The sequence below is a fragment of the Rhagoletis pomonella genome, unplaced genomic scaffold, assembly GCF_013731165.1.
Source record: "Rhagoletis pomonella isolate Grant_MI unplaced genomic scaffold, Rhpom_1.0 Rhpom_scaffold_00230, whole genome shotgun sequence".
Taxonomy (NCBI): Eukaryota; Metazoa; Arthropoda; class Insecta; order Diptera; family Tephritidae; genus Rhagoletis; species Rhagoletis pomonella.
Window position 1 is genome coordinate 1 of NW_023458784.1, and position 16185 is coordinate 16185.

A 16185-nucleotide genomic window follows, 5' to 3' on the forward strand; every position below is an offset into this window, starting at 1 on the left:
TCCGAGTTGAATACTTTCAGAGCTGGAGCGTCGGTGTCCATTCGAACGACATGACCAAGCCAGCGGAGCCGCTGTATTTTACTTCGCTGCACTATGTCCATATCGTTGTAAAGCTCATACAGCTCATCGTTCCATCGTCTGCGGTACTCGCCGTCGCCAACGCGTAAAGGCCCGTAAATCTTCCGCAAAATTTTTCTCTCAAACACTCCAAGAGCCGCCTCATCGGATGTTGTCACTGTCCATGCTTCTGCGCCATATACCATCACGGGCATGAAAAGTGACTTATAGAGCGCGGTTTTCGTACGTCGAGAGAGGACTTTACTCCTGAATTGCCTACTCAGTCCAAAGTAGCACTTGTTGGCAAGAGTGATTCTACGTTGGATTTCAATGCTGACATTATTATCGGTGTTAATGCTGGTTCCCAAATAAACGAAATTCTCTACTTTCTCGAAATTGTAACTGTCAACAGTGACGTGGGTGCCAAGGCGCGAATGTGCTGACTGTTTGTTTGATGACAGGACCCATGCGCTTTGCTTCCCTATCCAACTTAGAAAAGGCAGAACAGACTTCTGCACATATGCATAATGAAAAAATGCAAATGTACATTAACCACTAAGTCCCACAATTTTCCTATAGTCGATAATCTAAAAATACTAGGTATCTACATAAACTCTAAATACACATGGCACCACCACATTAATAATTTTTCGTCCCGCCTCCTTAAATCTCTGAATGTAATTAAATGCCTTTCTAATAAAAAAATTAACTGCCAAACTCAAACTATAATAAAAGTTTTCAAAGCAATTATTCTCTCCAAAATAGACTACGGACTATTTTTATATGGCAGCGCAGCCAATACTGAAAAAAAAAAAAAACTGAAAACCACTTTGAACTCAGCAATACGCATATCCCTCGGCGCGTTACGCACATCTCCAATAAACAACCTTCTTTTTGAAGCAGGGTTAACTTCTATAGAAACCAAATACAACATTGCTACTTCCAAAACTTAAACTCATCTGATACCATGATCAAAAAAATAATTAAAATCGCCTCAAAGCAAGTACCAAAAAGTGCTACTCCGCAATCCATAGAACTATCAACTCTTGCATGCAGCTGCAAATACCATTTTTACCATTAAAACAATCCAAAAGCAATCACCCACCATGGGTACATAGGGATTGCACAATCGATTTCAGCTTGACCAAAGTCAACAAAGACGATACACCACCCACAATATACATTAAAGAATTCACAGCACTTAAGAATAAATTCCCCACACACAGTTTTATCTACACAGACAGTTCGTAACACCAGCACACAACAGGCTACGCTATTACAACCGAAACTTATATCTTAAAAATGTCTCTAGTCCCCCATTACTCAACAGTGTTTTCAGCAGAAATAATAGCAATTCACGAAGCTACCCTATTAGTTCGCCAGAGAAAAGGAAAATTTTGCATCTGCAGTGACTCTCTTACGGCGCTTCAAGTCATTTCAAATATATCTAACTCAACACATTATGCTGTAACAATCAGAAACGCACTCAACAACAATCCCAAGAAAATAAAACTCGTTTGGATACGTAGCCATGTAGGCATTAAAGTTAATGAGTTCGCAGATCAATCTGCGAAACGAGCAACTACGTCCCCCCTTATCTGCACACCTAATTATAACAAAACAGATATAAACAAATTCGTTCGCTCTGCTCTAACCGATAACAATATAGACGTTTTCCAAAAAACATCAAAATGGTATAAAAACACAAACCCAAACAAGAGAACCATAAATTACACCTTAGATTCCTACAACAGCCCCCTAACCAGATACGAACAAATAAAAATAATAAGACTTAGAATAGGCCACACCATGATAACACATCAATACATTTTTAATAAATCCTCTAACATACCATGCCAACTTTGCAACCAAAACACCCCATGCACACTCGAACATATTTTACTACACTGCCAACATCTTCAGCATTACCGACAAATCGCCTATTCAAACGACAACCCCATTACCCTACTTTCCGATCCTACTCCTAATAACCTATCGAAAATACTAAATTTCCTCAAAATGCCCAAATTATTACACTCCATATAAAAAATAAAAATAAAAAATAAATAACAATAATAATAAAAAAAAAATTTAAAAATATAAGGAAAAAAATTAAAACAAAATAACAATAATAACGAGCTTAGTGAAAAAATAGAACACATGCATACATATGTATTATTTAAATAACTATTGACCGAAAATCGATTTTATTCCATTGTTTAGAATATAAGTTAATTACAACACTGAATATAAGCTGTAAGGCCCTCGCTGCCGCTGCTCTGAATAGTTAGACTTAAGTTTTAGACTTAAGCCAATAACTTGTAAATAAATAAATAAATAAAGTTATTTACTATTCAATGTCCTCAGAACCGCACCGTCCGTTCGATTTTCAAAAGTGAGGTACCAAATTAAAGGGCTTAGGGTGTGGATGTTCAAGAAGGTTTTACTTTTTCGAAAAAAGTTGCCACCTGCTAAAAAATTAAGCTCAAATTAATTAAAAAGTTAAATCAATTATTAAATATTGGTATCAATCGAAATGGTTTTGAAAGGGCTTTATAACTTAACTACGTATAGGAGGGTTGCCCCATATTAAAAAAAATGTAATTCAATTTTAATTAAAGGAATTTGGCAAGTGAAAGAGGTTTAAGAAGGTAGTAGTTTGAAAATATTTTGAATAGGGTTGCCACCTATTTGAGAAGTCTAATTGAACTAATTTTTATATGAAATATTATTGATGGATGTCAAATGAAAGAGCTTCAAGAACATTTTTTGATGTGTCTGAGGGTTGCCCCAGATTAAAGGGCTAAACTAAAATTATTTAATAAGCTAAATGAATTACTAACCGATGGTTATCAATGGAAATGGGTTTAAAATCCTTTATTTAAGAAATTTATTTAGGATGATTGCCACGTGTTTAAAAAATAATTTTCCACTTAATTCTTCAGTTACATGAAATATTTATAACAATGTCAGACGAAAAATATTTAAGGAAATTTTAGTTCGAAAATAATTTTCAAAGGGGTTGCCGCCTGTTTTGAATGTGGTATTTCGTTTAATTGTACATAAGTAAAATGAAATTTTAAAATATGGTTATCAAAAGAACGAGTGTTAAGGAATCTTTAGGCTGAACATTTGGTTTTTTTTTGTTGAAAAATTTAAGCTCAAATGAATTAATAAGTTAAATGGATTCTCAAAAGATTGGTATCAATCGAAATGGGTTTGAAAATATTTTATTTCTAAACTGTATTTAGGAGAGTTGCCATGTGCTTAAAAAAATTAAATTCTACTTAATTCATCAGTTAATTGAAGTATGTATAACAATGGCAGGCGAAATATTTTAGTTTGAAAATACTTTTAAGGGGTTGCCGCCTGTTTGAAAAGTCGAATTTGTTTTACTTATACAAAAGATACATAAATGAAATATCGAAATATTAGTGTCAAACGAAAGAGTTTTAAGAAAACTATAGGCTGATAATATTTTTAATTAGAGTTGTCATCTATTTTTTTTTTCTTGAAGGTCATCTCATCTGCACCGTTATTTCAAATTTTCAAAATGAGAAGTCAAATTAAAGAACTGGGATTCTACATAGATGTGCACAGGATTTATTTTTTGAAGTTACAGGGAGATTTGAAATTTGATGAAATGAAAACCGACACCATGCGAGACCTCTCATCACTGAGAAATGGTTTAGATTAATCATTAGGAATATTATTAGAGGTTTTTGAATAGGGTTTCACCTGTTTAAAAATATAATTAAATGTTGGTGTTTTGACGCCATGCGGGTTCACTAGTTTTTAAAAATACTGATAATGAATTACCAAATTTACTTAAAATTATTTCATTTATACTCTCTATTCCTGTTACTTCGGCATTCACTGGAAGATTTTTTTCGTGTTATGGATGTGAAATGGCGAGATGAGAGAAACAAAGCGACTACCTCACTCACAAAAAATTTACTTTTGATTTATGTATATTAATTTAAATATTGACTGCGATAAGGCATATAATACTTTCGTGGTTAACAAGGAATTGTGAAAGCCTGCCAAAAGTGCAAAGAAATATATTAAGAAAAAGATATTTACTTAAAATCGTTTTTACTTGTTCTTTTAAATAAAATACTATATATATTTGAAGTGTACTATATTTTTTCAGTTTTTTTGAAAAAGTACTATAAATGTCTTCCAAAATGGTGGCAACCCTATTTACGACCCATTAAGAAACAGGTTGTAACCCGAAAAATTACTTTTTATTGAATACAATGTTCCAATTTTTAAATTCCAGTACTAAATAAAAAAAGCGTTATTAAAATTTACTAATTTTTCCATTTTTTATTTACCTAAATTACCTTGTCACCTTACCTTTTGTTTACAAAAGCCGACCTACCTAATGTCCCAAATAAATGCACTTACCTTGCGCAACAACAATACGCCGGGCCAAACTAAGTGAACAAATATACGCACAAAAGGGAGATGACAAAAAAACCAAGCAACCGGCTGGCTCAGTGGAGACGGCGGGGTTGCTGGCAGGGGGAACAATAAGACAGTATACAGACTATTCAAACTAAATAAAATGCTCTAGTTATCACACACAATAAATATGAAGCTACCAACGCTAGGGTGGGTCGAAAACAAGGCAACAATATTTACGACCAAGAAATCGAAACAAAACAAAACCATGTTTTTCGGGAGCACCCGAGGTGAGGTCCAACCAAAAGGTTACGAACCCACTCGCACTACCGCCCGTGCTGCCCGGGGATATCTTTAACCCGCCTATATGACTGGGCTCAGGGTGCAGGATGATAAACAGGATCGGAAAGGGAAACACAATAAGAGTAAGCCTGCCGATAACAATAAAGCCTGAACACAGACACAACAAAAGAAAACGATACTTATCGGCGGTCGGTGGGCGTTCCGACCGCAGGGGTGCTCCTCGACTATGACTCCCAAATCCGGTGCCGACTTCACCACGCCTCGACTGGCGCTGCTCCTCGAATCTAATCGCTACTGCTACTGCAATCTAAGTGCCTCGCCTGGCACTTACTGAATTTTTATTCAATATAAAACACTTCGCACTACACAAATTTATCTAATTTTACTGGGCTACTATGTATAAAAGCACTCGCGCTCGCAATAAGGATGTTGCCTTTCTCAAAGCTCGCTTGGAACTGCCCCGGCACGCTGTCGCGAGCCAGGCCGCAACCTACGTACCGGTACGCAAACCGTTGGAGTGTCAGCGCCGGTGTTGTTGGCGCCCGATCAATTGGCGCCGGCCCGATCATTCAAAAAGCAAATTGGGCGCTTTAGCGGTCGCCACCACGGTGCACACAAACAACACCATGGACTTGCCATTACCATCATACGGCGGACAACAAAAGTGCCGCAATAGGTGAGGGCAAAGGCGACACCCCTACTACGGTCTTTCGCGTCATCTCTCATTCCTACATTCTTACCCTCGATCGGCGCCGTTTTGGGGTGGAGTGCCCTTATGGAGACTTTTCCCCTTTGCGTTGGCGCTCCACCGACAAACAACTATTTCGCTCAACTTGAGCTCATTCTACTATTTTTTTAGGTATGTACATACATATGTACACTTGAGTGTCGGCAGACTTCACTCCTATCGGTTGGAGTGAAAGGAAATATGTAAATAGAACGAAGGGAAAACAAATGTTTATTTTGTTGCGGCCAGTACGCGACAACCTAATGTACTCTACTAAATTATTTCTTAAAAATACTTGACATCCTCATTCGCATCCGCATCCACGGATGCTAACTTTTAAACATCCGCATCCGAATTCGCATCCGCGGATGTCTAAAATTCCACATTCTCAACATCCCTAGTATGTACCATATGCTTCTAGAGTAAAATATAAACATTTTTTTTAGCATCCCCTAAATTGATACTTAGAAACGTAAAGTTTGGTGCAAGCAACTCTTTCGGCAAGACAAAAATTTTAGAAGGTTCCCCGAAGCCTGCCGCGGAAAATTTTTTTCTACCACTCTAATGTACACATGTACATTAATATAAATGAAACGTTTAATGAGAATAATAAACCTTTATCGTTTCAATTCATTCCATCTTTATCATATTGGAATTTAGAATTGGAGAACTCGAGAACAGACTGAAATTGTTTTTTTGTAATCGTCGTGTGTTTTTCCAAAATTTGCCAGTTTTGAATGATTGTCCTAATTGCTAATTGAGTAGGGATATTAGTAAAAAGCGATATTACATAGACCCCTCTATTCTAACAGAGTCACAAAACTTAGCTCATCACTGTTGTGATTTCAAGTGCGCCGAGAAATGTGTCGCAAAAAATTCGATTTTGAGTGCTAGAAAAATTCACAAAAATTTAAAAATTTGTATTGTAGTGGCAAATTTTTTTGTAGCGACAAGCTTTGAGGCGCAGTATAAATCACAGCAGTGATGAGCTAAAGGTTGTGACTTTGTTAGAATACGGCTGCAAATGATATTAATATTTCGTCATCTTCAATGGTAGTCTTGCTGAGATTGTCTTTAAGTTGAAAGGAGTTTTTTATATTGTAGCTTTCTGAGACCATATTTTTTAATATTTTTCCTATAAATTTGGCGAGGTTGTAGCATGGAACGTTAACTGACGATGATATAGGTCTAAGTGGAGTGTTTTCTTTGTGAATTTTCGGTAGTCCGTATAATCTTGGTGCTGTAGCTGCATGGCATGTCAATTGTTGTTTGAGTTTTACATCGGTATTTTTTTGTTTATATATCTCATTTATGATAGTATTATTTCTTCTTAACAATTGCTGCGTCGGGTCAATTCTTATGGTCTTGTATGTTTGTTTGTCACTTAAGAGGTCTTTCATTTTATTTTTATAATCTGCTTGGTACATTATGACTGTTTTGTTACCTTTGTCCGCACTTGTGACAACCAATGAATCCTTATGTTTTAAAAATTTTTTTGTTTCTTCATAAATTTGTAGTATAAATTTTTCTTTTGGTTTACACTTTAATTTATTTTTGTAGTTATTGATTTTCCCAGCAATATTGCATCTGACCGTGTCTTTCTGTCTGTCGTCTTCTATCCTTTGTATGCCTTGTGCAATGACTGCGATTAAGTGTATAGGCGAGAACGATTTTCTTGAAACTGGTAATGCGAACTTGCTTCCCAGTGATAGTACCCAGCGGCACTCGTGTGGTACCTCAACGTTGGTTACATTAATAAACCAATCTTCATTGGTCCTGAAGCCAAATTTCTCAAAACTTTTTTTCAATATGCGTGTATTTTAGTGTGCAAATATTTCTCGGTACGTTTTTGTATCTCTCAAGTACTGTTTGTGATTTTCTATTACTAAGTTAAAATCTTTTTCATAAAATTTTTTTTGGAGAACTTCCTTAATGTGTCCAATTGTTGTAAGAATAATTTTTATTTGTATGTTCGTCTCCTTAATTTCCAAACTCAAAACTATCATCATGAATTTCAATTTTGTGTGCCTCTTTTCTTGTTTTTTCTAATCTAAATCCTTGTGAGATCTTGTTTGTTTTACCCTTTAGGTGAGTTGGTGCAATTTCATCTATTTATAAGAAAGTAACGGTAGGAAAAAAATTGTTGGCAATCCATTCTATTTTTCATCTGACTATGGTGGAAGGAATCAAAGCAGCAAAATTAATAAAATATTGTAGAAGATTCTGCTATGCATTACCGGCAATGCCTAAACTAAGCGAAACAAGTAAGAAAGTCTAAGTTCGGGCAGAGCCGAACATTAAATACCCGGCGCAGGTACTAAGTATATGATTTTCACCTTTGCGAAAGCTACCGCTACATGATAAGCCGGTGTGTAGCAATTTTGAGTAAATTAGCGTCCTTAAATTTCGAAATATTGAAGTTTCAAGCATTTCTGAAAATTGCCGTTATATGAAAAGTCGTCGTAATTTGAATCTGATTCCAATAATTTTCAACGTTTTGCTTCTACGTGGCAAGCACAATAATCATACCGAGTTTGGTACAAATTGGTAGAACGGCTACCGAGATACATATATGTGATCATAAGTGGGCGGTGCCACGCCCATTTTTCAAAATTTTATCATAAACGTATTTCTTGGTAAAGAAATGTTGCTAGCATCAATTTTGAATAAATTAGCTTTAATATTTACTGATTTATCGAAGATTTCGTATTTCTCCAAATTACCGTTATATGGGATGTGGGCGTGGTTATTTTCTGATTTTAAAAATTTTCGGCCATTTGGTATCTTGTACCAAGGCCAATAACTGTGCCAAGTTTGGAAGAAATCGGTGCAGCGGTTGCCTAGATATACACATGTAACCATAAGTGGGCGTGGCTACGCCCATTTTTCATAAATTTATAATATTCTTATTTGTCGTCTAAAAATTATTGTAAATATCAATTCTGAGTGAATAATCTTCAGTAGTTACTAAAATATCGCAGTTTTCGTATTTCTGAAAGTTACCGTTATATGGGAGGTAGGCGTGGTTATTGTCCGATTTTGCCCATTTTCAATACCATTCGTCCTACGCCCGAAAGAAGTACACGTAATAAGTTTCGTTAAGATATCTTAATTTTTACTCGAGTTATCGTGTGCACAGACGGACGGACGGACGGACGGACGGACAGACAGTCACCGCTTAATCGATTTCTCTTTTCATCCTGATCATTTAAGTATACATTTGTCTATATCTATCTCGATTCGTTTTGCCTGTTACAAACAACCGTTATGTGAACAAAGTTATAATACCCTTGTGCACAAGTGCGCTCGGGTATAAAAAATGTTAATCTAATTTTTTAAAAATCTAATTTTTTAACAGGTGGCAACTCTTAAAAAAAAAATAAACCTATTGTCCACAGGTCAAGCTTTTTAATCTGACACTTGATTTTTGAAATGGAACAAATCGTGCAGATCTCAAGGCACTGACAAAAAATTAAAAAATAATTGTATGCATTAGCGAAAAACGCATTACTTCATAAAGTGCAAAAAATTAGCAGGTTTATTATTTTTCTTTTGAAAGCTAAAAACCCGTGGTATTTTATAAAATAATAAAAAATAATCAATTTTTACATATATTTTTTATTCATTCCATTGAAATTTAGCATTTTTTGAAATTTTGTTTAAAAAAATTGTTTTTCTGGAATACCGCAGGGACACCCTGTGTTTAATTTTATTCCAAAATTTTAATACCTGTAATTCTCTACTATCTATATGGAAACAAGAAACGTCAAACCAATATTTCATTTCAAAGAATATATTTTTGACATGTTTTTCTGTGAAGAGCTTACGCATGTCTATGCTCTTATTAAAATTCTCAGTATAAAATTTGTAGACTGTAGTGGCTTCCTGGCGGCATATTATTACTTTTTTTGGGAAATGTCTGTTTAATTCTTTTTAGTGGATAAATTGTCTTTACAAAAATACTAAACAAGTTCACATTGCAGATAACGAATTTTTCGGTTTTTGCCCACCTAGGCGGCACTCTGTGCTATGGGAAACAGCGGCGAATACAGGGGAGGGGCGATGGGGGCGATCGCCCCCCAAAGAGCTCGAAAAAAACATCGGTTAAAATATACTACCTCAACCGAGAAATTTGAAAACACATTTTTTTTTTTATTTTAATCTTCAATCATAATCCCTTTTTTAGGCTCGCACAAGATTATTTATAGAATAAGAAATCATGTAAATCTCTTCGCCAACGTGAAAAATTCAAACAATGGGTATGTAGATACTATGAAAGTATAGTCTTTATCATAACTTTACGGCATTTACATACTGACAAGATTTGACCACTTGTCTTAATATTTTTTAATTTTCATTATTTGTTTATAAAAATATAGTATAATCTTTAACAAAAATCATATAAATCCAAACTCTTTGTGCAATATTTGAAAAACACCCTTTCGTAAAAAATTCGAACTTTTTAATTCGATTTTTAAGAAATATTTTGAGTACGCAGTTGGCCCATTGGATTTTACTGCAAGTTTAAGGTAACTTTTTAGCAATTTTTTTACGATGTTAGTCATTTCATTCCATATGAAGCATTTCCGACGATTTTTTTATGTGGAGAAAATGAGCAACATCTTCAACGGAAACAATTCTCAAAAATTAATGATAATTGAAATTTGGCTACAAAACTGCATACTCAAAATATTTCTAAAAACTCGAATTAAAAAGATCGAAATTTTTACAAAGTTTGTTGATTTCTTTATTAATTTTGCACAAAGATTGAAACTTGGATTTATATGGTTTTTGTTAAAAAATATACTATGTTCTTAAAAACAAATAATTTAAATTAAAAAATATTAAGATAAAGGTGAAATCTTGTCAATATGTGAGTGTCATAAAGTTATGATTAGCATTATATGTATAGCGAATCGAAGGTCCCTATTATGAATTCGGTTCGATATTCGACGCTCATGACGCTTATTAAATGAAGAATACAGCTGTTGTGAAATTCGCTCGTTTAGGTTGTTGACAATAGTATATTTTTCACCGCTGAGAGGCTTTGTTTATAAATCGAGCAAACTAAATAGTGTGCTTATACATATTTATGTAAATTTGTGTAAATTAAAATGAAATAAAACAGAAAGCGAGTTTCTAAAAACTTGGGGTAAAAATTAGTACAACGGAGTTCTGGTTCTACGATTCTTCAGAGGATGAGAGCTTAGTAAATTGGACAGGAGTAGAAAACGTTTAAGATAGTTTAAGGCTGCATTTCACCAGATAAATTGAAGTAACAATTATTTAAAGTTTGAAATTTTTGGCTTCACCAATAAATTTTAATTAGTTTTTAATTTTGATTTAAGTGACCTACGCTCTTCAATTAAATAAAAATTAAATCAGAATAACCCCACTCAGAGATGTTACACGATTAATCATCTGATCAATATAAACACACCACAATATTGTGTATCAGCTGTTTACTGTATACCCGTCCTGCTCTTACTACCACTTTTAGCACGGTGCTGCCACATTTCTACTCATTTAAATAAAGAGCTTATTGAAACTGAAAAAAAATTTAATTGATAATTAAATACAAAATTTCTTTAAAACCAATCTCCACTTAAATGAGTTTGGAGAAACGCAGCCTAAGTGTAGTCTTTCGAATATATTTTGACATACAATAGGTTTGTTCCACAAGCTACTTGTAGAAAAACTCGAGCAAAGTTGAAACTGTGGGCGTGTATCAAACTCTAAAACTTACATGTGGAACGCGTATGTGTAACTCGAAATGACTTCTAGTAGCTTGTGGAACAAGCCTAATGTATTTAGAAAATTTGTCTACAGCAGGGGTGTGAAACTCACGGCCCGCGAGCCGCATGCGGCCCAACTCGATTTTTTATACGAACCGTGCCAAACAGTATGCATAAATATTTCCAGAAATTATTACCACCAGTGAATTTGTAAACAATCTGACTTTTTTAAGTACATAGGTAAATCCCAACTCTTGAAATTCTAAGAGCCATTTTTTCATTTTAAAGTTATCTTTAAATTTAGAGTTGACCTCAAGCAGCTTTTTTGCGATTTAACTTATACTACATATATATGAGCCGGTAACTTATACTACATATGTACATACATATGCTGAGATGAGATGCCATTATTTTTTAAAATTCCGTTTATATTATACAATCAAGGTCTACTTCTGTGCGTTTGTTTGACCAACTGTCTTTCATCTCTGACCACGATTTGATTTTCTGTTCGTTCGGCTTTAAGTTAAATAACAAAGCTGAAGAAGAGACGAAGTTCTATTACCGTGACTATAAGGCCATTAAATTTGATGCGTTGTTTTCGGATTTAAACCGGTTCCATTGGAATTTTTGTTGGCAGCTAGTAACTGCTGACGAAAAACTAGACTTCTTGGTTCAAAATATCTTAAATTTCTTTAATAAGCATGTACCTATTCGCCAGTGTATCTCTAAGTTACGCTCCTGTCCATGGTTTAACAAAGAAGTTAAATTAGCGATTAAAAAGCGTAATATTTCTTACAACACCTGGAAAAGGAGGCCAACAGAGGACGATTGGAACCTCTACAAACGTGCCCGGAATTCGGCTACTATTTCTGTACGGCTAGCTAAGAAGAACTTCTTCTGCGCAAAGCTTAACGTATCGTTGCCTCCTGAACAGATCTGGGGAAATTTGAAAAGGTTGGGCTTGCGGTCAAGCTCAGAAATACCCTGCTCACTTGATCCCAATGAACTTAATAATTTTTTTGCTTCAAGTAGTTTCTTGACTAATTACACGTCTGTAACAAATACCACTTCTTCGTCTTGTGACCAACACACCCTCTCGAGATTTCAATTTAGTTCCGTTTGCGAGGAGGAAGTGGCCAGATGTGTATGCATTATTAAATCTAATGCTGTGGGGAATGATGGGCTTCCGATAAAGTTTGTCAAATTAATTTTTCCTTACATTCTCGCTTGCTTTACACACATACTCAATCACTGTTTAACCACTTCGTGCTTTCCATCCAAGTGGAAAGTAGCAAATGTCACACCAATAGCCAAAAAACCTGGTGCCTCTCTGATTTGTGAATTCAGGCCCATAAGTATATTAACAGGACTTTCTAAGGTTTTTGAGATGCAGCAAATATCTGAGTTCATTCATAAAATAAACTCCTAAACCCTCTGCAGAGTGGTTTCAGAGCTGGTCACTCCTGTTCTACTGCTGTTGTTAAAGTCTTAGACGATATACGTCAGCCATTCGATCAAGGTCATTTAACACTACTTTGTCTGCTTGATTTTTCTAAAGCTTTTGATTCTGTAAACCACAATTTATTGTGTGAAAAACTAGCTTAGTATTTCAGCTTCAGCAAAACTGCAGTAAAACTCATAGAGAGCTATTTGAGCGACAGGTTTCAAAAGGTGAAAATCGGCAATAATTGTTCTAACCTCGTGCATATATACTCTGGTGTCCCTCAGGAATCCATATTTGGCCCCCTTTTGTTTAGCATTTTCATAAATGACATTTTCAGCACCTGCACTCATGCGCGCTTACACGCCTATGCCGATGATGTGCAGCTGTATGTTTCTAATAAAATTGGATCGATTCAGGATATTTGTCTACAAATTAACGAGGACTTAAGCTCAATATTTGCATGGTCTAGGGAGAATTTACTTTGCCTCAATGCTCAAAAATCTTGTGTAATACCTGTCGCTAAAGATAAATTTTTGGCATCGGATATTCCCAACTTATTTATTGGTGCCAACAAGCTTAAATTAGTTGACAAAGCCAGGAATTTGGGTTTCGTTATTAACTCTAGACTTGCGTGTGATGATCATGTTAATGAAGTTGTGAGTAAAATATTTTTTACTATACGATGTCTTAGAGTAACTTCACCTTATGTACCGGTAAGCACTAAGAAAAAGTTAATTACAAGTTTAATTGTTCCTTGTATCACGTACTTTGAAATCGTCTACGGCAAATTAGACTCTCATTCACTCCAAAAATTGAATATCGCCATTAACTCTGCCACAAGGTATGTATTTGGTTTAAATAAATACGATCATCTCTCATCTATGCGTAATTCTATACTTGGCTGTGATTTATAAAATTTTCTGAACGCGCGTAATTGCATTTTTATGTTCAAATTATTTATCACGAAGAGCCCGGAATATCTGTACAATAAACTTAAGTTCTCCAAGAGTACACGTTCGTCAGGTCTCATTTTTCCGAGATTTAACTATTTATGCACTTCAAGACTGTTTTTTATTAGGCCTGCTCAAACAGGCGCGGTGCGGTACAGCGCGGTATAATCGCGTACGATACGCGGTAACGATATACGTAAAGGCACTCAAACAGGCGCGGTGCGGTATAGCACGAAACTTTGGTGCCATGTGACGGCACTCTACGCATTCCTCCTTCTAAATTTATACATATATTATAAATCTGATTTTCGCGATGGACAGCTCAAGCTCTGAGGACGAATTATTGCTATTAGCAGCACTTCTCGACGAAGAAAACAGAAGGTATGAATATGCCTACATCTTTGTTTTATCCTGCAAAGTTCTTAATTTATGTATATGTTTAAGAAAAAGAAGATGGGTTCACGAAATAAATTTGAGAAGAAAAGAAGGTGGTGAATTTTCCAGCCTGATGCCTCAACTGCGTAACCACGAAGAAAGATTTTATAAATATTTCCATATCTGCGCTCGATTATGTACCTTTTGCGAAAGAATTTTAAATTCCAGTAAATTTACCGTTCATATTTCTGAGCAACATTGCCAGATTTGAAAAACATTTTTCAAACAAACGAAAAAGTTCAACTTTATTTTATTTACTTTGTTAGAAATAAAACCAAAGAATATTACATTTATGCCAACAAATGTATTACGAGCACTTTTAAACTCACGTTTTTTATAATGAAAAAGGTAGAATTTATAATCTGTAGCACTTTGTAAAATATGTGGTAGAACTCTAGCTCTAAATTGTAACTCTGCTTACGATATATCTTCTTATACCGCACGGTGAACGCTGCATGCTGCGGTAGAGTTCTGTACCGCGGTGTACCGCACTTCCAATACCGCGTCTGTTTGAGTGCTCCCATATACCGCCATGGTATTTGATACCGCATATCGTACGGTATTATACCGCACCGCGCCTGTTTGAGCAGGCCTTTAATGCGGTAAGACTCTGGAACTCCCTTCCACTGTCCTTGAAGAACGCGTTGCACATAGGCAACTTCAAAAAACTCATATTTAACTTTTTTTCTTCCAAGCGTGATCAAGAATAGTGGTTATAAGCTTACCTTTGTTTTATTTTATAATATATGATTTGTAATTCAACGTATACATTACCTTAATCTATATTGTAATATTAATTATTATCTGTACTTTTTATTTTATTTTTTGCAATTTGTTTGTATCATTGAGCAAGTAAAGATTACATCTTAATGCCCTAATGTTTTCAATATAGTATTAAATTAAATTTAATTAATTAAATTAAATAAATATTTGAGGGATTCACTACGGTGTCGTAAGTGTCGTATTGTTGTATGTCGTAAACTTTAAAAGCTTAAATAAATGTTAAGAGAACTTGAAACCACAACCAACTATTTTTTAACACTGCGAAAATTCATAGTATGATTTTGGTGGTACTTTGCGAACCCTCTTAATATATTTTTTAGGCGTTTAAAGTTTACGACATACAACAATACGACACTTACGACACCGTTGTGAATGCCCCAAATGTTGTTCTAAATATTATATACTATTGTATGTTATATAAAGTTATTATAAACGTAATAAGTTATGACTATACCAAGTGTTTTGACACTTAAATTTAAGATTTTTCAAAAATTGGAGTTAATCGATGTGTGCCCTGAAGGGCTCATATGTGCAATATGTAGTATGTAGTTTGTAGTCTGAAGACTATATTTAGTGAAGTTGGCATGCAAGATTTTTACAAACTAGTGAACCCGCCTGGCGTCGAAACGCCAACATTTAATTACATTTTATAAACAGGTGAAACCCTATTCAAAAACCTCTAAAAATAATCCTAGTGATTAATCTAAACCATTTCTGAGTGATGAGAGGTCTCGCATGGTGTCGGTTTTCATTTCATCAAATTTTAAATCTCCCTGTAATTTCAAAAAATTAAACCCGTGCACATATTTGTAGAATCCCAGTTCTTTAATTTGACTTCTCATTTTGGAAATTTGAAATAACGGTGCAGATGTGATGACATCCAAAAAAAATAAAAATAGATGGCAACTCTAATAAAAATTTTATCGGCCTATAGTTTTCTTAAAATTTTTTCGTTTGACACTAATGTTTCGATATTTCATTTATGTATCCTTCGTATAAGTAAAAGAAATTCGACTTTTCTAACAGGTGGCAACCCCTTTAAAAGTATTTTCAAACTAAAATCTTTCGCCTGGCATTGATATACATATTTAAATTAACTGATGAATTAAGTTGGATTTAATTTTTTTAAGCACATGGCAACTGTCCTAAATACAGTTTAGAACTAAATTACTTTCAAACCCATTTCGATTGATTCCAATCTTTTGACAGTCCATTTAACTTATGAAATAATTTGAGCTTAATTTTTGCAACAAAAAAATCAAATGTTCAGCTCAAAGATTTCTTAACACTTGTTCTTTTGATAACCATATGTTAAAATTTCATGTAACTTGTGTATAATTACTT